The sequence below is a fragment of the Lagopus muta genome, assembly GCF_023343835.1.
Source record: "Lagopus muta isolate bLagMut1 chromosome W unlocalized genomic scaffold, bLagMut1 primary SUPER_W_unloc_1, whole genome shotgun sequence".
In the NCBI taxonomy this organism is placed as follows: domain Eukaryota; kingdom Metazoa; phylum Chordata; class Aves; order Galliformes; family Phasianidae; genus Lagopus; species Lagopus muta.
The window spans coordinates 2,813,148-2,835,547 of NW_026040168.1; positions in this window are offsets into that span (position 1 = coordinate 2,813,148).

The window sequence follows — 22,400 nt, forward strand, 5'->3', positions numbered from 1 at the left end:
CGGGTATTTCTGGCAGAAAATGTCATTTTTTGAGAGAGAAATCTGGTATTTCTAGGAGAAAATTTCCTATTTTTGGACAGAATACTTGTATTTCCGGGAGGAAACGTCATATTCTTGGGGAGAAAACGGGCCCATCTGTTTGAAACGGCTGTACGTTTTGGGAGAAACCTGGCATTTCTGGGAGGTGATGTCATATTCTTGAGGAGAAAACCGTTGTTCCTGGGAAAATATGTCATATTTTTTTTAGAAAACAGATGTTTCTGAGGGAAAATATCATGTTTTTGGATAGTAAATTGTTATTTCTGGGAGGAAATGTCATCTACTTGGGACAAAACTGCAATTTCTGGGAGAAAATGTCATATTACGGGGAGAAAATATCGTATTTCTGCAGAGAAAAGAGGTGTTCTTGTGTGAAAATTTTGTATTTTGCGGGATAGAACTGCAATTTCTTGCAATAAATGACGTATTTTTTGTAGAGAGCGGCTATTTCTGGCAGAAAGCGTCAAATTTTTGAGGAGAAAACTGCAATTTCTGGGAGATGATGTCATATTTCCGAGAGAAAACGGGTATTTCTGGCAGAAGATGTCATTTTTTGAGAGAGAAATCTGGTATTTCTGGGAGAAAATGTCCTATTTTTGGACAGAATACTTGTATTTCTGGGAGGAAACGTCATATTCTTGGGGAGAAAACGGGCCCATCTGTTTGAAACGGCCGTATGTTTTGGGAGAAACCTGGCATTTCTGGGAGGTGATGTCATATTCCTGAGGAGAAAACTGTTGTTCCTGGGAAAATATGTCATATTTTGTATAGAAAGCTGATGTTTCTGGGGGAAAATATCATGTTTTTGGATAGTAAATTGTTATTTCTGGGAGGAAATGTCATCTACTTGGGACAAAACTGCAATTTCTGGGAGAAAATATTGTATTTCTGCAGAGAAAAGAGGTGTTCTTGTGTGAAAATATTGTATTTTGGGGGATAGAACGGCAATTTCTTGCAATACATGTCGTATTTTTAGTAGAAAACTGCTATTTCTGGCAGAAAGCGTCAAATTTTTGAGGAGAAAACTGCAATTTCTGGGAGACGATGTCATATTTCCGAGAGAAAACGGGTATTTCTGGCAGAAAATGTCATTTTTTGAGAGAGAAATCTGGTATTTCTGGGAGAAGATGTCCTATTTTTGGACAGAATACTTGTATTTCTGGGAGGAAACGTCATATTCTTGGGGAGAAAACGGGCCCATCTGTTTGAAACGGCCGTATGTTTTGGGAGAAACCTGGCATTTCTGGGAGGTGATGTCATATTCTTGAGGAGAAAACCGTTGTTCCTGGGAAAATATGTCATATTTTGTATAGAAAGCTGATGTTTCTGGGGGAAAATATCATGTTTTTGGATAGTAAATTGTTATTTCTGGGAGGAAATGTCATCTACTTGGGACAAAACTGCAATTTCTGAGAGAAAATGTCATATTTCTGGGAGAAAATATCGTATTTATGCAGAGAAAAGAGGTGTTCTTGTGTGAAAATTTTGTATTTTGGGGGATAGAATTGCAATTTTTTGCAATAAATGTCGTATTTTTTGTAGAAAACTGCTATTACTGGCAGAAAGCGTCAAATTTTTGAGGAGAAAACTGCAATTTCTGGGAGACGATGTCATATTTCCGAGAGAAAACGGGTATTTCTGGCAGAAGATGTCATTTTTTGAGAGAGAAATCTGGTATTTCTGGGAGAAAATGTCCTATTTTTGGACAGAATACTTGTATTTCTGGGAGGAAACGTCATATTTTGGGGAGAAAACGGGCCCATCTGTTTGAAACGGCCGTATGTTTTGGGAGAAACCTGGCATTTCTGGGAGGTGATGTCATATTCTTGAGGAGAAAACCGTTGTTCCTGGGAAAATATGTCATATTTTTTATAGAAAACGGATGTTTCTGGGGGAAAATATCACGTTTTTGGATAGTAAATTGTTATTTCTGGGAGGAAATGTCATCTACTTGGGACAAAACTGCAATTTCTGGGAGAAAATGTCATATTTCTGGGAGAAAATATCATATTTCTGTAGAGAAAAGAGGTGTTCTTGTGTGAAAGATTTGCACTTTGGGGGGTAGAATTGCAATTTTTTGCAATAAATGTCGTATTTTTAGTAGAAAACTGCTATTTCTGGCAGAAAGCGTCAAATTTTTGAGGAGAAAACTGCAATTTCTGGGAGACGATGTCATATTTCCGAGAGAAAACGGGTATTTCTGGCAGAAAATGTCATTTTTTGAGAGAGAAATCTGGTATTTCTGGGAGAAAATGTCCTATTTTTGGACAGAATACTTGTATTTCTGGGAGGAAACGTCATATTTTGGGGAGAAAACGGTCCCATCTGTTTGAAACGGCCCTATGTTTTGGGAGAAACCTGGCATTTCTGGGAGGTGATGTCATATTCTTGAGGAGAAAACCGTTGTTCCTGGGAAAATATGTCATATTTTTTATAGAAAATGGATGTTTCTGCGGGAAAATATCATGTTTTTGGATAGTAAATTGTTATTTCTGGGAGGAAATGTCATCTACTTGGGACAAAACTGCAATTTCTGGGAGAAAATGTCATATTTCGGGGAGAAAATATCGTATTTCTGCAGAGAAAAGAGGTGTTCTTGTGTGAAAATTTTGTATTTTGCGGGATAGAACTGCAATTTCTTGCAATAAATGACGTATTTTTTGTAGAGAGCGGCTATTTCTGGCAGAAAGCGTCAAATTTTTGAGGAGAAAACTGCAATTTCTGGGAGACGATGTCATATTTCCGAGAGAAAACGGGTATTTCTGGCAGAAGATGTCATTTTTTGAGAGAGAAATCTGGTATTTCTGGGAGAAAATGTCCTATTTTTGGACAGAATACTTGTATTTCTGGGAGGAAACGTCATATTCTTGGGGAGAAAACGGGCCCATCTGTTTGAAACGGCCGTATGTTTTGGGAGAAACCTGGCATTTCTGGGAGGTGATGTCATATTCTTGAGGAGAAAACTGTTGTTCACGGGAAAATATGTCATATTTTGTAGAGAAAGCTGATGTTTCTGCGGGAAAATATCATGTTTTTGGATAGTAAATTGTTATTTCTGGGAGGAAATGTCATCTACTTGGGACAAAACTGCAATTTCTGGGAGAAAATATTGTATTTCTGCAGAGAAAAGAGGTGTTCTTGTGTGAAAATATTGTATTTTGGGGGATAGAACGGCAATTTCTTGCAATACATGTCGTATTTTTAGTAGAAAACTGCTATTTCTGGCAGAAAGCGTCAAATTTTTGAGGAGAAAACTGCAATTTCTGGGAGACGATGTCATATTTCCGAGAGAAAACGGGTATTTCTGGCAGAAAATGTCATTTTTTGAGAGAGAAATCTGGTATTTCTAGGAGAAAATTTCCTATTTTTGGACAGAATACTTGTATTTCCGGGAGGAAACGTCATATTCTTGGGGAGAAAACGGGCCCATCTGTTTGAAACGGCTGTACGTTTTGGGAGAAACCTGGCATTTCTGGGAGGTGATGTCATATTCTTGAGGAGAAAACCGTTGTTCCTGGGAAAATATGTCATATTTTTTATAGAAAATGGATGTTTCTGCAGGAAAATATCATGTTTTTGGATAGTAAATTGTTATTTCTGGGAGGAAATGTCATCTACTTGGGACAAAACTGCAATTTCTGGGAGAAAATGTCATATTACGGGGAGAAAATATCGTATTTCTGCAGAGAAAAGAGGTGTTCTTGTGTGAAAATTTTGTATTTTGCGGGATAGAACTGCAATTTCTTGCAATAAATGACGTATTTTTTGTAGAGAGCGGCTATTTCTGGCAGAAAGCGTCAAATTTTTGAGGAGAAAACTGCAATTTCTGGGAGATGATGTCATATTTCCGAGAGAAAACGGGTATTTCTGGCAGAAGATGTCATTTTTTGAGAGAGAAATCTGGTATTTCTGGGAGAAAATGTCCTATTTTTGGACAGAATACTTGTATTTCTGGGAGGAAACGTCATATTCTTGGGGAGAAAACGGGCCCATCTGTTTGAAACGGCCGTATGTTTTGGGAGAAACCTGGCATTTCTGGGAGGTGATGTCATATTCCTGAGGAGAAAACTGTTGTTCCTGGGAAAATATGTCATATTTTGTATAGAAAGCTGATGTTTCTGGGGGAAAATATCATGTTTTTGGATAGTAAATTGTTATTTCTGGGAGGAAATGTCATCTACTTGGGACAAAACTGCAATTTCTGGGAGATAATATTGTATTTCTGCAGAGAAAAGAGGTGTTCTTGTGTGAAAATATTGTATTTTGGGGGATAGAACGGCAATTTCTTGCAATACATGTCGTATTTTTAGTAGAAAACTGCTATTTCTGGCAGAAAGCGTCAAATTTTTGAGGAGAAAACTGCAATTTCTGGGAGACGATGTCATATTTCCGAGAGAAAACGGGTATTTCTGGCAGAAAATGTCATTTTTTGAGAGAGAAATCTGGTATTTCTGGGAGAAGATGTCCTATTTTTGGACAGAATACTTGTATTTCTGGGAGGAAACGTCATATTCTTGGGGAGAAAACGGGCCCATCTGTTTGAAACGGCCGTATGTTTTGGGAGAAACCTGGCATTTCTGGGAGGTGATGTCATATTCTTGAGGAGAAAACCGTTGTTCCTGGGAAAATATGTCATATTTTGTATAGAAAGCTGATGTTTCTGGGGGAAAATATCATGTTTTTGGATAGTAAATTGTTATTTCTGGGAGGAAATGTCATCTACTTGGGACAAAACTGCAATTTCTGAGAGAAAATGTCATATTTCTGGGAGAAAATATCGTATTTATGCAGAGAAAAGAGGTGTTCTTGTGTGAAAATTTTGTATTTTGGGGGATAGAATTGCAATTTTTTGCAATAAATGTCGTATTTTTTGTAGAAAACTGCTATTACTGGCAGAAAGCGTCAAATTTTTGAGGAGAAAACTGCAATTTCTGGGAGACGATGTCATATTTCCGAGAGAAAACGGGTATTTCTGGCAGAAGATGTCATTTTTTGAGAGAGAAATCTGGTATTTCTGGGAGAAAATGTCCTATTTTTGAACAGAATACTTGTATTTCTGGGAGGAAACGTCATATTCTTGGGGAGAAAACGGGCCCATCTGTTTGAAATGGCCGTATGTTTTGGGAGAAACCTGGCATTTCTGGGAGGTGATGTCATATTCTTGAGGAGAAAACTGTTGTTCATGGGAAAATATGTCATATTTTGTAGAGAAAGCTGGTGTTTCTGGGGGAAAATATCATGTTTTTGGATAGTAAATTGTTATTTCTGGGAGGAAATGTCATCTACTTGGGACAAAACTGCAATTTCTGGGAGAAAATATTGTATTTCTGCAGAGAAAAGAGGTGTTCTTGTGTGAAAATTTTGTTTTTTGGGGGATAGAATTGCAATTTCTTGCAATACATGTCGTATTTTTTGTAGAAAACTGCTATTTCTGGCAGAAAGCGTCAGATTTTTGAGGAGAAAACTGCAATTTCTGGGAGACGATGTCATATTTCCGAGAGAAAACGGGTATTTCTGGCAGAAGATGTCATTTTTTGAGAGAGAAATCTGGTATTTCTGGGAGAAAATGTCCTATTTTTGGACAGAATACTTGTATTTCTGGGAGGAAACGTCATATTCTTGGGGAGAAAACGGGCCCATCTGTTTGAAATGGCCGTATGTTTTGGGAGAAACCTGGCATTTCTGGGAGGTGATGTCATATTCTTGAGGAGAAAACTGTTGTTCATGGGAAAATATGTCATATTTTGTAGAGAAAGCTGGTGTTTCTGGGGGAAAATATCATGTTTTTGGATAGTAAATTGTTATTTCTGGGAGGAAATGTCATCTACTTGGGACAAAACTGCAATTTCTGGGAGAAAATATTGTATTTCTGCAGAGAAAAGAGGTGTTCTTGTGTGAAAATTTTGTTTTTTGGGGGATAGAATTGCAATTTCTTGCAATACATGTCGTATTTTTTGTAGAAAACTGCTATTTCTGGCAGAAAGCGTCAGATTTTTGAGGAGAAAACTGCAATTTCTGGGAGACGATGTCATATTTCCGAGAGAAAACGGGTATTTCTGGCAGAAGATGTCATTTTTTGAGAGAGAAATCTGGTATTTCTGGGAGAAAATGTCCTATTTTTGGACAGAATACTTGTATTTCTGGGAGGAAACGTCATATTCTTGGGGAGAAAACGGGCCCATCTGTTTGAAACGGCCGTATGTTTTGGGAGAAACCTGGCATTTCTGGGAGGTGATGTCATATTCTTGAGGAGAAAACTGTTGTTCATGGGAAAATATGTCATATTTTGTAGAGAAAGCTGATGTTTCTGCGGGAAAATATCATGTTTTTGGATAGTAAATTGCTATTTCTGGGAGGAAATGTCATCTACTTGGGACAAAACTGCAATTTCTGAGAGAAAATGTCATATTTCTGGGAGAAAATATTGTATTTCTGTAGTGAAAAGAGGTGTTCTTGTGTGAAAATTTTGTATTTTGCGGGATAGAACTGCAATTTCTTGCAATACATGTCGTATTTTTTGTAGAAAACGGCTATTTCTGGCAGAAAGCGTCAAATTTTTGAGGAGAAAACTGCAATTTCTGGGAGACGATGTCATATTTCCGAGAGAAAACGGGTATTTCTGGCAGAAGATGTCATTTTTTGAGAGAGAAATCTGGTATTTCTGGGAGAAGATGTCCTATTTTTGGACAGAATACTTGTATTTCTGGGAGGAAACGTCATATTCTTGGGGAGAAAACGGGCCCATCTGTTTGAAACGGCCGTATGTTTTGGGAGAAACCTGGCATTTCTGGGAGGTGATGTCATATTCTTGAGGAGAAAACTGTTGTTCATGGGAAAATATGTCATATTTTGTATAGAAAGCTGGTGTTTCTGGGGGAAAATATCATGTTTTTGGATAGTAAATTGTTATTTCTGGGAGGAAATGTCATCTACTTGGGACAAAACTGCAATTTCTGGGAGAAAATATTGTATTTCTGCAGAGAAAAGAGGTGTTCTTGTGTGAAAATTTTGTATTTTGGGGGATAGAACTGCAATTTCTTGCAATACATGTCTGTCATGGTTCTATGTTTTTTGTTTTTGTTTTGTTTTTTGTTTTTGGGTTTCAGTATTCCACATCAAAACATCATGTAGTGTACGGGGCATTAAAGTGTCACTGCCCCAATCCCAGCTACCTATCCCTGTACATTACAGCAGTCACGGGATCTGGCCCTTCCGGGTGGGGGGGGGCGTTCTCTTGCTGCCTGGCTGTGGGTGCTGGAGGGTGCTTTCCTAGCCGTTCCAAGCTTTTCAGGTTTGAATCGGTCCCGGGAACTCTCTCTCTCTCTCATCTTGTCTGATTTATTAATCTCAATTGCAATTAAATCGTATCTATTGTGTTATCTTGTATTCCAATATTATAGTAAAATAAGTTTTCCTCCATAGATTGTTGCCGCTGTTCTTTTCCTCCCTTCCTTCCTTCCCATTTTGTGGGACTGGGGTGGGGGGGGAGAGGGCAGAGGCCTGTCGCCCCTGTCACGGACATAGATTGATCTGGTCAAATCCGTGACAGATTTTTGGCGCCCAACGTGGGGCTCGAACTGCTTTTTAGCTTTTTGAACGAATCTCTTTTTCTCTCTGCTCTTAGAGAGCTTCGTTAGGGAGCATTATCAGTAGTTCAGGTTTCTGTGCTGGAAAACCCGACCTTGAAAGATTAGGCGTACTGCCAGTGTTCTGGGATATTTGTAAACTTTGAGCACTACTTAGTCTGGGTAGTGCCTTTTTCCTTTTTTTTCTCTCCTCTTGTTAGCTTCAATTCATTAACCGTTTTTTAGCAAGCACCAGCGATGAACCCACTCGTTATCGTGGGGGTGCTGGGTAAAGGATTAAAAGCAATGGTGTTAGTCACAACCTACTGGCCAATAATCCAGCTCATAATTATGTGTTGCGGAATTGCAACCATATATAGGTACCTAATGACACTGATGGAGACACCTATGTTTTACCTAGTTGCAATGTGTTATGATTTGAACTTTGACATCTACATCCCAGAAGGAATGGCTAATTTCTCAAACAACTACATCCCAGAAGGAATGGCTAATTTCACAAACAACTACATCACAAATGGAATAGCTAATTTTACAAACAACACGATGTTCAGACCAGTCTCCGGGTTTTCTTCTCGGTTTGTCAAACGTTTTTTGAATCCTGAATTAATAGTCATGTTGGTGTGCGTGTCATCAATTCTCCTGAATGTATTCCAATTCATTTGTAATAAGGGAAAGGAGTCTCTTCCGAAACTAGAGAATGATGATTGGCAGGGAATATGGAGAGGTTTAGGAAAGGTCTTAGAAGCATGGGGACCCGCAGTGTCATGGGATTTTACTCTTGAACACCTGTGGGATCCTGAGAAACTAAGCCAGTATTTGAGTCAGGGACTATGCGGCTTACATAAATCTAAGGAGGTACAACTTATTTGGGGTTTGGCTTGTGCTTACCGTGCCCTATATAATACCATTCTGGAGAGAGAGAGTTTCCGAGCTGAGGTTCAAGCCAAAGGGGAAAATCCCCAAGTCAAATCTAATCAATCACAGGAGACACCAGTAACAATACCAGTTGCTCCTGCGGAGGGCAAGAAATGGAAACGAGTGTCTTCGCGTCTTGAACGAAAAAGAGAAGAAGAGGAGGAGGAGGAGGAAGATCCAGGCGAGGGGCCCTCCTCAAAACCACCACCATAGCGAAAGGCAAAAGCGAAAACTAAGAGACATGCAGAAGAGAGTGATGAAGAGGAAGTCTCTATTACTACTCGCCGGCCTCTAAAGATGACTGAAATCCAAGGTTCAAGAAAGGAGTTCACACGGCGCCTGAATGAAAGTATTGTTTCCTGGTTGGTTCGCTGCTGGGACAGTGGGGCCCATAGCTTGTCTCTGGATGGTAATGAAGCTCGCCAACTAGGTGCCATTGTCAGAGATCCAGCTATTGATAGAGGAATTAGTCGGTGTTCGGATGAGGCTGCCTTCCTCTGGGAACGAGTGTTAACAGCTGTGAAGGAAAAGTATCCCTTCAAAAATAGCTTGAAGATTGCAATGAAAAAATGGGATACAGTTGAAAAGGGTATCCAGTATTTGAGGGAAATAGGCGTGGTGGAAATGTTGTATGACCCTGACTTTGTTCCTAACCACCCACAACAAAACCGCGACCCTGAAAGAGTGAGGACAACGCCTGAGATATGGCAGAAAATCGTGACAACAGCGCCGGACAAATATGCCGCTACACTAACGTCAGCGTGTGACAGATACCAGGAACAACAGAGAACGCCCTTAATTTATGAATTAATTGTTACGCTTCAAAACTACGAACAATTGCTGTCCCCAATTCATTCTGCCGTTGCTGCAATATCAAGAATGACGGAGCAAGTGTCTCAACTGATTAACCGTGACAAACCTGTAGCAGTATCAGAAACGCTTGATGAAGATCAGGATAATCAAACAAGTCTAGCGAAGGATGTGAAGGAGATGAAGGAGACGATGAGACTTCTGCGAGCCCACCTAACTAAAGACGATGAACCTTCCTTCTTACGTGCACGATCAAAAATCTCAGCTGTTAGAGGCAGACGCTCTCCGGCTCAAGTAAGGAATAATACACCGTGAATTACCTTATGGTATTACCTACGTGACCATGGAGAAGACATGGGGAAGTGGCACGGTCAACCTACTCCTGTACTACGAGCCCGGGTGAAAGAACTACAAAGCAGATCAACCACCAGTGCAGTTGCTCCAGTTACCACAGGTAATGAATAGAGGGGCCCTGCCCTCAGTCAGGGGGGGGAAAGGGATAATAGAGTATATTGGACTGTGTGGATTCGATGGCCTGGCACATCAGAACCACTGAAATATAAGGCCCTGGTGGACACTGGTGCACAGTGCACTCTGATGCCCTCGAGTCACCAAGGGACAGAATCAATCCATATTTCTGGAGTGACCGGAGGCTCTCAAGAATTGACTGTGTTGGAGGCTGAGATAAGCCTCACTGGTAAGGACTGGCAAAAACATCCTATTGTGACGGGCCCAGGGGCTCCATGTATACTAGGTATTGATTATCTCAGAAGGGGGCATTTCAAGGATCCTAAGGGATATCGATGGGCCTTTGGAATAGCTGCTGTGGACACAGACAACATTAAGCAGCTGTCTGTCTTGCCTGGCCTGTCAGAAGATCCATCTATTGTGGGGCTGCTGCGAGTAAAAGAGCAACACGTACCGATAGCTACAAAAACGGTGCACAGGCGTCAGTACCGCACCAACAGGGATTCTTTGCTCCCCATTCATAAATTAATTCGTCAACTAGAGAGCCAGGGAGTGATCAGCAAAACTCACTCGCCTTTTAACAGCCCCATATGGCCAGTGCGTAAAGCCAGTGGAGAATGGAGGCTGACGGTGGACTACCGTGGCCTGAATGAAGTCACACCCCCACTGAGTGCTGCTGTGCCGGACATGTTAGAACTCCAGTATGAACTGGAGTCAAAAGCGGCCAAATGGTATGCCACCATTGACATTGCTAATGCCTTCTTTTCCATTCCTTTGGCCAAAGAATGTAAGCCACAGTTTGCTTTCACATGGAGGGGCATTCAGTATACCTGGAACCGTTTGCCCCAGGGGTGGAAACACAGCCCGACCATTTGCCATGGGTTGATCCAAACTGTATTGGAACAGGGCAGTGCTCCTGAGCACCTGCAGTACATTGATGACATCATTGTGTGGGGCGATACAGCAGAAGAAGTCTTTACAAAAGGAGAGCGAATGATCCAAATTCTTCTGAGTGCTGGTTTTGCTATTAAGCGAAGCAAAGTGAAAGGACCTGCCCAGGAGATTCAGTTCCTAGGTATAAAGTGGCAAGATGGCCGTCGTCACATCCCGACAGATGTGATCAACAAAATCACTGCTATGTCTCCACCCACTAGCAAAAGAGAGACACAATCTTTTCTGGGTGCAGTGGGCTTTTGGAGAATGCACGTTCCAAACTACAGCCTCATTGTAAGCCCCCTTTATTATGTGACGCGAATGAGAAATGAGTTTACATGGGGCCCTGAGCAGCAGCAGGCTTTTGAACAGATTAAACAGGAGATAGCCCGTGCCGTGGCCCTAGGGCCAGTACGGACGGAACAGGGTATAAAGAATATCCTCTATACTGCTGCTGGAGAGAACGGTCCCACTTGGAGTTTGTGGCAAAGAGCCTCAGGAGAGACCAGAGGCCGACCCCTGGGATTCTGGAGTCGGGCATACAGAGGGTCTGAAGAGCACTACACTCCAGCTGAGAAGGAGATCTTAGCTGCATATGAGGGGGTTCGGGCTGCTTCCGAAGTAGTCGGTACTGAAACACAGCTTCTTCTGGCACCTCGACTGCCAGTGCTGAACTGGATGTTTAAAGGAAAGGTTCCCTCTACCCATCATGCTACTGATGCCACTTGGAGTAAGTGGATTGCGTTGATTACACAGCGAGCGCGAATGGGGAACCTCAGCCGTCCAGGAATCCTAGAGGTCATCATGGACTGGCCTGAAGGTAAAAAGTTTGGAACACCACCAGCAGAAGAAGTATCACGTGCTAAAGAAGCCCCACCATACAATGAACTACCAGAGAATGAAAAGAAATATGCCCTGTTCACAGATGGATCGTGTCGTATTGTGGGAAAACATCGCAGATGGAAAGCTGCTGTGTGGAGCCCCACACGACAAGTTGCAGAGGCCACTGAAGGGAAAGGAGAATTAAGTCAATTTGCAGAGGTAAAGGCTGTCCAACTGGCCTTAGATGTCGCTGAACGGGAGAGGTGGCCAATGCTCTATCTTTACACTGACTCATGGATGGTAGCAAATGCCTTATGGGGGTGGTTACAGCAGTGGGAGCAAAATAATTGGCAAAGAAGGGGTAAACCTATTTGGGCTGCTGAACTGTGGAAAGACATTGCTGCCCGAACCAAGACTATAGTTGTAAAGGTGCGCCATGTAGATGCTCATGTGCCCAAGAGTCGGGCTACTGAAGAACAGCAAAATAACCATCAGGTAGACCGAGCTGCCAGAATTGAGGTGGCTCAAATAGACCTGGACTGGCAGAACAAGGGTGAATTATTTCTGGCTCGGTGGGCCCATGAGACCTCAGGTCATCAAGGGAGAGATGCAACATACAAATGGGCCAGAGACCGAGGGGTGGACTTAACTATGGATGCCATTGCACAGGTTATTCATAACTGTGAAACATGTGCCATCATCAAACAAGCCAAGAGGATGAAACCTCTGTGGGAGGAAGGGCGATGGCAAAAGTACAAATATGGGGAGGCATGGCAGGTTGATTATATCACCTTGCCACGATCTCGCAATGGTAAGCATTATGTGCTTACTATGGTGGAGGCAACCACTGGATGGCTTGAAACATATGCAGTACCCCATGCTACCGCCCGAAACACCATACTGGGTCTCGAGAAACAAGTCCTGTGGCGACATGGCACCCCAGAAAGGATTGAGTCAGATAATGGGACTCATTTCAAAAATTCTCTTGTAAACACTTGGGCCAAAGATCATGGCATTGAGTGGATTTACCATATTCCCTATCATGCACCAGCCTCTGGTAAAATTGAACGATACAATGGATTGTTAAAAACGATGCTAAAAGCACTGGGTGGTGGAACATTTAAGCACTGGGAGAAGCATTTGGCAGAAGCCACCTGGTTAGTCAATACCAGAGGATCTATTAATCGTGATGGTCCTAACCAATCCAGTTCCCTACATACCGTAGAGGGAGATAAAGTCCCCGTTGTACATGTAAAGAACATGTTAGGAAAGGCAGTTTGGGTTCTTCCAGCTTCTGGAAAGGGCAAACCTCTCCGTGGTACAGTTTTTGCCCAGGGACCAGGATCCACTTGGTGGGTAATGCAGAAGAATGGGGATGTCCAGTGTGTACCACAAGGAAACTTGATGCCGGGGGAGTGCAGTTACTAATTCTATGTATATGTATATAGCCATGTGTGCATTTTAATCATTTTTTGTTTGTTTGTATATATGTATATATATTTTAAGCATGATGTAACGATGTAGAATAAGGGGTGGAATGTCATGGTTCTATGTTTTTTGTTTTTGTTTTTGGGTTTCAGTATTCCACATCAAAACATCATGTAGTGTACGGGGCATTAAAGTGTCACTGCCCCAATCCCAGCTACCTATCCCTGTACATTACAGCAGTCACGGGATCTGGCCCTTCCGGGTGGGGGGGGGCGTTCTCTTGCTGCCTGGCAGTGGGTGCTGGAGGGTGCTTTCCTAGCCGTTCCAAGCTTTTCAGGTTTGAATCGGTCCCGGGAACTCTCTCTCTCTCTCATCTTGTCTGATTTATTAATCTCAATTGCAATTAAATCGTATCTATTGTGTTATCTTGTATTCCAATATTATAGTAAAATAAGTTTTCCTCCATAGATTGTTGCCGCTGTTCTTTTCCTCCCTTCCTTCCTTCCCATTTTGTGGGAATGGGGTGGGGGGGGAGAGGGCAGAGGCCTGTCGCCCCTGTCACGGACATAGATTGATCTGGTCAAATCCGTGACAATGTCGTATTTTTAGTAGAAAACTGCTATTTCTGGCAGAAAGCGTCAAATTTTTGAGGAGAAAACTGCAATTTCTGGGAGACGATGTCATATTTCCGAGAGAAAACGGGTATTTCTGGCAGAAGATGTCATTTTTTGAGAGAGAAATCTGGTATTTCTGGGAGAAAATGTCCTATTTTTGGACAGAATACTAGTATTTCTGGGAGGAAACATCATATTCTTGGGGAGAAAACGGGCCCATCTGTTTGAAACGGCCGTATGTTTTGGGAGAAACCTGGCATTTCTGGGAGGTGATGTCATATTCTTGAGGAGAAAACTGTTGTTCATGGGAAAATATGTCATATTTTGTAGAGAAAGCTGATGTTTCTGGGGGAAAATATCATGTTTTTGGATAGTAAATTGCTATTTCTGGGAGGAAATGTCATCTACTTGGGACAAAACTGCAATTTCTGGGAGAAAATGTCATATTTCTGGGAGAAAATATTGTATTTCTGTAGTGAAAAGAGGTGTTCTTGTGTGAAAATTTTGTATTTTGCGGGATAGAACTGCAATTTCTTGCAATAAATGACGTATTTTTTGTAGAGAGCGGCTATTTCTGGCAGAAAGCGTCAAATTTTTGAGGAGAAAACTGCAATTTCTGGGAGACGATGTCATATTTCCGAGAGAAAACGGGTATTTCTGGCAGAAAATGTCATTTTTTGAGAGAGAAATCTGGTATTTCTGGGAGAAGATGTCCTATTTTTGGACAGAATACTTGTATTTCTGGGAGGAAACGTCATATTCTTGGGGAGAAAACGGGCCCATCTGTTTGAAACGGCCGTATGTTTTGGGAGAAACCTGGCATTTCTGGGAGGTGATGTCATATTCTTGAGGAGAAAACTGTTGTTCATGGGAAAATATGTCGTATTTTGTATAGAAAGCTGATGTTTCTGGGGGAAAATATCATGTTTTTGGATAGTAAATTGTTATTTCTGGGAGGAAATGTCATCTACTTGGGACAAAACTGCAATTTCTGAGAGAAAATGTCATATTTCTGGGAGAAAATATCGGATTTCTGCAGAGAAAAGAGGTGTTCTTGTGTGAAAATTTTGTATTTTGGGGGATAGAATTGCAATTTTTTGCAATAAATGTCGTATTTTTTGTAGAAAACTGCTATTACTGGCAGAAAGCGTCAAATTTTTGAGGAGAAAACTGCAATTTCTGGGAGACGATGTCATATTTCCGAGAGAAAACGGGTATTTCTGGCAGAAAATGTCATTTTTTGAGAGAGAAATCTGGTATTTCTGGGAGAAGATGTCCTATTTTTGGACAGAATACTTGTATTTCTGGGAGGAAACGTCATATTCTTGGGGAGAAAACGGGCCCATCTGTTTGAAACGGCCGTATGTTTTGGGAGAAACCTGGCATTTCTGGGAGGTGATGTCATATTCTTGAGGAGAAAATTGTTGTTCATGGGAAAATATGTCATATTTTGCATAGAAAGCTGGTGTTTCTGGGGGAAAATATCATGTTTTTGGATAGTAAATTGGTATTTTTGGGAGGAAATGTCATCTACTTGGGACAAAACTGCAATTTCTGGGAGAAAATATCGTATTTCTGCAGAGAAAAGAGGTGTTCTTGTGTGAAAATTTTGTATTTTGGGGGATAGAACTGCAATTTCTTGCAATACATGTCGTATTTTTTGTAGAAAACAGCTATTTCTGGCAGAAAGCGTCAAATTTTTGAGGAGAAAACTGCAATTTCTGGGAGACAATGTCATATTTCCGAGAGAAAACGGGTATTTCTGGCAGAAGATGTCATTTTTTGAGAGAGAAATCTGGTATTTCTGGGAGAAGATGTCCTATTTTTGGACAGAATACTTGTATTTCTGGGAGGAAACGTCATATTCTTGGGGAGAAAACGGGCCCATCTGTTTGAAACGGCCGTATGTTTTGGGAGAAACCTGGCATTTCTGGGAGGTGATGTCATATTCTTGAGGAGAAAACTGTTGTTCATGGGAAAATATGTCATATTTTGTAGAGAAAGCTGGTGTTACTGGGGGAAAATATCATGTTTTTGGATAGTGAATTGCTATTTCTGGGAGGAAATGTCATCTACTTGGGACAAAACTGCAATTTCTGAGAGAAAATGTCATATTTCTGGGAGAAAATATTGTATTTCTGTAGTGAAAAGAGGTGTTCTTGTGTGAAAATTTTGTATTTTGCGGGATAGAACTGCAATTTCTTGCAATAAATGTCGTATTTTTTGTAGAGAGCGGCTATTTCTGGCAGAAAGCGTCAAATTTTTGAGGAGAAAACTGCAATTTCTGGGAGACGATGTCATATTTCCGAGAGAAAACGGGTATTTCTGGCAGAAAATGTCATTTTTTGAGAGAGAAATCTGGTATTTCTGGGAGAAAATGTCCTATTTTTGGACAGAATACTAGTATTTCTGGGAGGAAACGTCATATTCTTGGGGAGAAAACGGGCCCATCTGTTTGAAACGGCCGTATGTTTTGGGAGAAACCTGGCATTTCTGGGAGGTGATGTCATATTCTTGAGGAGAAAACTGTTGTTCATGGGAAAATATGTCATATTTTGTAGAGAAAGCTGATGTTTCTGGGGGAAAATATCGTGTTTTTGGATAGTAAATTGCTATTTCTGGGAGGAAATGTCATCTACTTGGGACAAAACTGCAATTTCTGGGAGAAAATGTCATATTTCTGGGAGAAAATATTGTATTTCTGTAGTGAAAAGAGGTGTTCTTGTGTGAAAATTTTGTATTTTGCGGGATAGAACTGCAATTTCTTGCAATAAATGACGTATTTTTTGTAGAGAGCGGCTATTTCTGGCAGAAAGCGTCAAATTTTTGAGGAGAAAACTGCAATTTCTGGGAGACGATGTCATATTTCCGAGAGAAAACGGGTATTTCTGGCAGAAAATGTCATTTTTTGAGAGAGAAATCTGGTATTTCTGGGAGAAGATGTCCTATTTTTGGACAGAATACTTGTATTTCTGGGAGGAAACGTCATATTCTTGGGGAGAAAACGGGCCCATCTGTTTGAAACGGCCGTATGTTTTGGGAGAAACCTGGCATTTCTGGGAGGTGATGTCATATTCTTGAGGAGAAAACTGTTGTTCATGGGAAAATATGTCATATTTTGTATAGAAAGCTGATGTTTCTGGGGGAAAATATCATGTTTTTGGATAGTAAATTGTTATTTCTGGGAGGAAATGTCATCTACTTGGGACAAAACTGCAATTTCTGAGAGAAAATGTCATATTTCTGGGAGAAAATATCATATTTCTGTAGAGAAAAGAGGTGTTCTTGTGTGAAAGATTTGCACTTTGGGGGAGAGAATTGCAATTTTTTGCAATAAATGTCGTATTTTTAGAAGAAAACTGCTATTTCTGGCAGAAAGCGTCAAATTTTTGAGGAGAAAACTGCAATTTCTGGGAGACGATGTCATATTTCCGAGAGAAAACGGGTATTTCTGGCAGAAGATGTCATTTTTTGAGAGAGAAATCTGGTATTTCTGGGAGAAGATGTCCTATTTTTGGACAGAATACTTGTATTTCTGGGAGGAAATGTCATATTCTTGGGGAGAAAACGGGCCCATCTGTTTGAAACGGCCGTATGTTTTGGGAGAAACCTGGCATTTCTGGGAGGTGATGTCATATTCTTGAGGAGAAAACTGTTGTTCATGGGAAAATATGTCATATTTTTTAGAGAAATCTGGTGTTTCTGGGGGAAAATATCATGTTTTTGGATAGTAAATTGGTATTTTTGGGAGGAAATGTCATCTACTTGGGACAAAACTGCAATTTCTGGGAGAAAATATTGTATTTCTGCAGAGAAAAGAGGTGTTCTTGTGTGAAAATATTGTATTTTGGGGGATAGAACTGCAATTTCTTGCAATACATGTCGTATTTTTTGTAGAAAACTGCTATTTCTGGCAGAAAGCGTCAAATTTTTGAGGAGAAAACTGCAATTTCTGGGAGACGATGTCATATTTCCGAGAGAAAACGGGTATTTCTGGCAGAAGATGTCATTTTTTGAGAGAGAAATCTGGTATTTCTGGGAGAAAATGTCCTATTTTTGGACAGAAAACTTGTATTTCTGGGAGGAAACGTCATATTCTTGGGGAGAAAACGGGCCCATCTGTTTGAAACGGCCGTATGTTTTGGGAGAAACCTGGCATTTCTGGGAGGTGATGTCATATTCTTGAGGAGAAAACTGTTGTTCATGGGAAAATATGTCATATTTTGTAGAGAAAGCTGATGTTTCTGGGGGAAAATATCATGTTTTTGGATAGTAAATTGTTATTTCTGGGAGGAAATGTCATCTACTTGGGACAAAACTGCAATTTCTGGGAGAAAATGTCATATTTCTGGGAGAAAATATCATATTTCTGTAGAGAAAAGAGGTGTTGTTGTGTGAAAGATTTGCACTTTGGGGGAGAGAATTGCAATTTTTTGCAATAAATGTCGTCTTTTTAGTAGAAAACTGCTATTTCTGGCAGAAAGCGTCAAATTTTTGAGGAGAAAACTGCAATTTCTGGGAGACGATGTCATATTTCCGAGAGAAAACGGGTATTTCTGGCAGAAAATGTCATTTTTTGAGAGAGAAATCTGGTATTTCTGGGAGAAGATGTCCTATTTTTGGACAGAATACTAGTATTTCTGGGAGGAAACGTCATATTCTTGGGGAGAAAACGGGCCCATCTGTTTGAAACGGCCGTATGTTTTGGGAGAAACCTGGCATTTCTGGGAGGTGATGTCATATTCTTGAGGAGAAAACTGTTGTTCATGGGAAAATATGTCGTATTTTGTATAGAAAGCTGATGTTTCTGGGGGAAAATATCATGTTTTTGGATAGTAAATTGTTATTTCTGGGAGGAAATGTCATCTACTTGGGACAAAACTGCAATTTCTGGGAGAAAATGTCATATTTCGGGGAGAAAATATCGTATTTCTGCAGAGAAAAGAGGTGTTCTTGTGTGAAAATTTTGTATTTTGGGGGATAGAATTGCAATTTTTTGCAATAAATGTCGTATTTTTTGTAGAAAACTGCTATTACTGGCAGAAAGCGTCAAATTTTTGAGGAGAAAACTGCAATTTCTGGGAGACGATGTCATATTTCCGAGAGAAAACGGGTATTTCTGGCAGAAAATGTCATTTTTTGAGTGAGAAATCTGGTATTTCTGGGAGAAGATGTCCTATTTTTGGACAGAATACTTGTATTTCTGGGAGGAAACGTCATATTCTTGGGGAGAAAACGGGCCCATCTGTTTGAAACGGCCGTATGTTTTGGGAGAAACCTGGCATTTCTGGGAGGTGATGTCATATTCTTCAGGAGAAAATTGTTGTTCATGGGAAAATATGTCATATTTTGCATAGAAAGCTGGTGTTTCTGGGGGAAAATATCATGTTTTTGGATAGTAAATTGGTATTTTTGGGAGGAAATGTCATCTACTTGGGACAAAACTGCAATTTCTGGGAGAAAATATCGTATTTCTGCAGAGAAAAGAGGTGTTCTTGTGTGAAAATTTTGTATTTTGGGGGATAGAACTGCAATTTCTTGCAATACATGTCGTATTTTTTGTAGAAAACAGCTATTTCTGGCAGAAAGCGTCAAATTTTTGAGGAGAAAACTGCAATTTCTGGGAGACGATGTCATATTTCCGAGAGAAAACGGGTATTTCTGGCAGAAGATGTCATTTTTTGAGAGAGAAATCTGGTATTTCTGGGAGAAGATGTCCTATTTTTGGACAGAATACTTGTATTTCTGGGAGGAAACGTCATATTCTTGGGGAGAAAACGGGCCCATCTGTTTGAAACGGCCGTATGTTTTGGGAGAAACCTGGCATTTCTGGGAGGTGATGTCATATTCTTGAGGAGAAAACTGTTGTTCATGGGAAAATATGTCATATTTTGTAGAGAAAGCTGATGTTTCTGGGGGAAAATATCATGTTTTTGGATAGTAAATTGTTATTTCTGGGAGGAAATGTCATCTACTTGGGACAAAACTGCTATTTCTGGGAGAAAATGTCATATTTCTGGGAGAAAATATCATATTTCTGTAGAGAAAAGAGGTGTTGTTGTGTGAAAGATTTGCACTTTGGGGGAGAGAATTGCAATTTTTTGCAATAAATGTCGTCTTTTTAGTAGAAAACTGCTATTTCTGGCAGAAAGCGTCAAATTTTTGAGGAGAAAACTGCAATTTCTGGGAGACGATGTCATATTTCCGAGAGAAAACGGGTATTTCTGGCAGAAAATGTCATTTTTTGAGAGAGAAATCTGGTATTTCTGGGAGAAGATGTCCTATTTTTGGACAGAATACTAGTATTTCTGGGAGGAAACGTCATATTCTTGGGGAGAAAACGGGCCCATCTGTTTGAAACGGCCGTATGTTTTGGGAGAAACCTGGCATTTCTGGGAGGTGATGTCATATTCTTGAGGAGAAAACTGTTGTTCATGGGAAAATATGTCGTATTTTGTATAGAAAGCTGATGTTTCTGGGGGAAAATATCATGTTTTTGGATAGTAAATTGTTATTTCTGGGAGGAAATGTCATCTACTTGGGACAAAACTGCAATTTCTGGGAGAAAATGTCATATTTCGGGGAGAAAATATCGTATTTCTGCAGAGAAAAGAGGTGTTCTTGTGTGAAAATTTTGTATTTTGGGGGATAGAATTGCAATTTTTTGCAATAAATGTCGTATTTTTTGTAGAAAACTGCTATTACTGGCAGAAAGCGTCAAATTTTTGAGGAGAAAACTGCAATTTCTGGGAGACGATGTCATATTTCCGAGAGAAAACGGGTATTTCTGGCAGAAAATGTCATTTTTTGAGTGAGAAATCTGGTATTTCTGGGAGAAGATGTCCTATTTTTGGACAGAATACTTGTATTTCTGGGAGGAAACGTCATATTCTTGGGGAGAAAACGGGCCCATCTGTTTGAAACGGCCGTATGTTTTGGGAGAAACCTGGCATTTCTGGGAGGTGATGTCATATTCTTGAGGAGAAAATTGTTGTTCATGGGAAAATATGTCATATTTTGCATAGAAAGCTGGTGTTTCTGGGGGAAAATATCATGTTTTTGGATAGTAAATTGGTATTTTTGGGAGGAAATGTCATCTACTTGGGACAAAACTGCAATTTCTGGGAGAAAATATCGTATTTCTGCAGAGAAAAGAGGTGTTCTTGTGTGAAAATTTTGTATTTTGGGGGATAGAACTGCAATTTCTTGCAATACATGTCGTATTTTTTGTAGAAAACAGCTATTTCTGGCAGAAAGCGTCAAATTTTTGAGGAGAAAACTGCAATTTCTGGGAGACGATGTCATATTTCCGAGAGAAAACGGGTATTTCTGGCAGAAGATGTCATTTTTTGAGAGAGAAATCTGGTATTTCTGGGAGAAGATGTCCTATTTTTGGACAGAATACTTGTATTTCTGGGAGGAAACGTCATATTCTTGGGGAGAAAACGGGCCCATCTGTTTGAAACGGCCGTATGTTTTGGGAGAAACCTGGCATTTCTGGGAGGTGATGTCATATTCTTGAGGAGAAAACTGTTGTTCATGGGAAAATATGTCATATTTTGTAGAGAAAGCTGATGTTTCTGGGGGAAAATATCATGTTTTTGGATAGTAAATTGTTATTTCTGGGAGGAAATGTCATCTACTTGGGACAAAACTGCTATTTCTGGGAGAAAATGTCATATTTCTGGGAGAAAATATCATATTTCTGTAGAGAAAAGAGGTGTTCTTGTGTGAAAGATTTGCACTTTGGGGGAGAGAATTGCAATTTTTTGCAATAAATGTCGTATTTTTAGTAGAAAACTGCTATTTCTGGCAGAAAGCGTCAAATTTTTGAGGAGAAAACTGCATTTTCTGGGAGACGATGTCATATTTCCGAGAGAAAACGGGTATTTCTGGCAGAAGATGTCATTTTTTGAGAGAGAAATCTGGTATTTCTGGGAGAAGATGTCCTATTTTTGGACAGAATACTTGTATTCCTGGGAGGAAACGTCATATTCTTGGGGAGAAAACGGGCCCATCTGTTTGAAACGGCCGTATGTTTTGGGAGAAACCTGGCATTTCTGGGAGGTGATGTCATATTCTTGAGGAGAAAACTGTTGTTCATGGGAAAATATGTCATATTTTGTAGAGAAAGCCGATGTTTCTGGGGGAAAATATCATGTTTTTGGATAGTAAATTGTTATTTCTGGGAGGAAATGTCATCTACTTGGGACAAAACTGCAATTTCTGGGAGAAAATGTCATATTTCTGGGAGAAAATATCATATTTCTGTAGAGAAAAGAGGTGTTCTTGTGTGAAAGATTTGCACTTTGGGGGAGAGAATTGCAATTTTTTGCAATAAATGTCGTCTTTTTAGTAGAAAACTGCTATTTCTGGCAGAAAGCGTCAAATTTTTGAGGAGAAAACTGCAATTTCTGGGAGAAAATATTGTATTTCTGCAGAGAAAAGAGGTGTTCTTGTGTGAAAATTTTGTATTTTGGGGGATAGAACTGCAATTTCTTGCAATACATGTCGTATTTTTTGTAGAAAACTGCTATTTCTGGCAGAAAGCGTCAAATTTTTGAGGAGAAAACTGCAATTTCTGGGAGACGATGTCATATTTCCGAGAGAAAACGGGTATTTCTGGCAGAAGATGTCATTTTTTGAGAGAGAAATCTGGTATTTCTGGGAGAAAATGTCCTATTTTTGGACAGAAAACTTGTATTTCTGGGAGGAAACGTCATATTCTTGGGGAGAAAACGGGCCCATCTGTTTGAAACGGCCGTATGTTTTGGGAGAAACCTGG